The 2,251-nt window shown below is 33.3% G+C and overlaps 1 protein-coding gene across 1 annotated transcript in view; it reads left to right on the forward strand.

The window, feature by feature from the left end:
- The first annotated feature begins 1,100 nt into the window (after window positions 1–1,100).
- Window positions 1,101–2,251, forward strand: part of LOC121305876 (leucine-rich repeat-containing protein 4B-like) — a 12,984-nt gene continuing 11,833 nt past the window's right edge. The window contains exon 1 of the mRNA XM_041237529.1: window positions 1,101–2,251. This exon is cut by the window's right edge and continues 324 nt beyond it. The gene's annotated coding sequence lies outside the window, so the exon portion shown is untranslated.

A 2,251-nucleotide genomic window follows, 5' to 3' on the forward strand; every position in this document is an offset into this window, starting at 1 on the left:
AGATAGATACATATTATAGAGATAAGATAAGTTAGATCATATATTAGCGATAGATAGATAGAAATATCATCTATCGAGATAGATAGATAGATAGATATCATATATAGAGTTATATAGATAGATAGTGATATCATATATCGAATATATAGACAGATATCTATAATAGAGGTAGATAGATCTATAGATATGCTCTCCTCTATCTATCTATCTATTAATTTATAATCTCTCTCTCTCTATCTCTCTCTATCTCTCTCTCTCTCTCTATCTATATATCTATATATATATATTATATATATATATTATATATTAGTCTCTATTATTATTTAATATAAATATATAATAATAATAATAATAATAATAAGCAATTTCTGAGCAAGATAGACATTGATCTACTAACCACACACTCACACCAGTGTCACACAGTCACACACATATACACCACACACAAACATATAATGTGACCACATTGTGTTTTTGTTCCTGGGTAGTAAGTGTTATTTCCTAATTGCTTATGCCTCAAAAAGTATAGAAAATGGCTATTATTCCCCACAAACTTTGCTTTTGTGACCAGGACAGTGATATTTTCAAAATATCACTATTTCCAATGAGAAAACGGGCAAATGTGCGTCTCTTCGTTTACATAAAGTCATTATACTGTATTTACAGTATAATCGTAAATCTCGAAAAACTACTCGCTTCTAAATCTTTTGTAGTCATCTTTGTATTACTTTAGTATAAATACATGTTAATTTGGATTCATATGTTGTTTTTTTTCTGACTTTATGTGAACGAAGAGACACACATTTGCCCGTTTTCTCATTGGAAATAGTGATATTTTGAAATATCACTGCCCTGGTCACAAAAGCAAAGTCTGTGGGGAATAAAAGCCATTTTCTATACTTTTGAGGCATAAGCAATTAGAAAATAACACTTACTACCCAGGAACAAAAAATAAATAAAATTCTGTGAATCAATGTTCCACATTAGATAGCTATATTTAGTATTATAAATAAACTTGAACACTTTCAAGAGAGAGCATCCTAACTGCTTTGTCCCTAAAGTGTGTGTACCCAATAAATTGGGACGGACAATAATATTATTAAATTCACCAATCAATCAATCAATCAATCAATCAATCATCAGCAATCAATATACATATAATAACAAAAGTCACTTTTATAAAGCGATTCAAACGCCGTGGGACAGCTGGGAGAGAAATCCACACCATAGCTGTTGGCCACCCCCCACTCCCACCCGGGTCTCGGATTACAGCCGAGGATCCCTCCGAGAATCTTCGGCACCCTTCGGCAGTCCTCGGGAAAGCCTGGCCTGGCTCGGTCTGTGGATTTTATTTAACAGTGAAGAAAACGCAAAATTCAAAACCAGGACAACTTGCTTTGTACAGCTGTGGAACTTTACAAAAACTTTACAAAAAAAACTTTACAAAACTTTACAAAAAGATTTACAAAACTTTACAAAAAACTTTACGCGCCTTTACAAAACACTTTACAAAACTTTACAAAAGCGCCAGCTTGAAAAACGCAAGCGAGAGAGAAGAGAGAGGAGAGAGGAGAGAGAATTATCAGCCAGAGCAGTCAATGAATTAATTTAGAAATATATTAATATATATGTATTTATATATTGATTTTTATTTTTCACTTGACTCAATTTTTGGCACTTGAGAACACTCTATATATACAAATCAATACATAGATTACAAACACATATATGTAATCTTTTTTTAAAAAAACATTCACCTTAGTTTTTTCTAAGCTCCCCAGTTTATTGATATAAATCAGCATCTCTATACATATTCATCCCTCTGTAGATGTTTATATAGATCAATAGGGAATTAACTCTCAATACAAACACGATCACTTCAATTGATCAGAAAGGAAACACGAATCGATCCCGCCTCACGCCGAACCCACTAGAGTGGCAGTCTCACTGGCCAGGCGTCAGTAGATCGATATCTATCACTTATTGATCGGTGATTGGCTTCGAAACCAGTTCACGAAAGGGGGACCGAGGCAAAACAATTCTCCAAATTCCTTCGGGAAACGTCCTGGTCGATCAGCCAGCGTACAGATCCACCCTGTCCAATCAAATTATTATTATTATTATCAGTATTATTATTATTATTAGTATTATTATCATTATTATTTCATTTTGTTTGGGGAAGGTTCCGGCTCGACCCGAATTCGATTTCATTTCGTTGTCTGATTTGATCTGATTTGATTTGATATTTTTT

The sequence above is a fragment of the Polyodon spathula genome, chromosome 45, assembly GCF_017654505.1.
Source record: "Polyodon spathula isolate WHYD16114869_AA chromosome 45, ASM1765450v1, whole genome shotgun sequence".
Lineage (NCBI taxonomy): Eukaryota > Metazoa > Chordata > Actinopteri > Acipenseriformes > Polyodontidae > Polyodon > Polyodon spathula.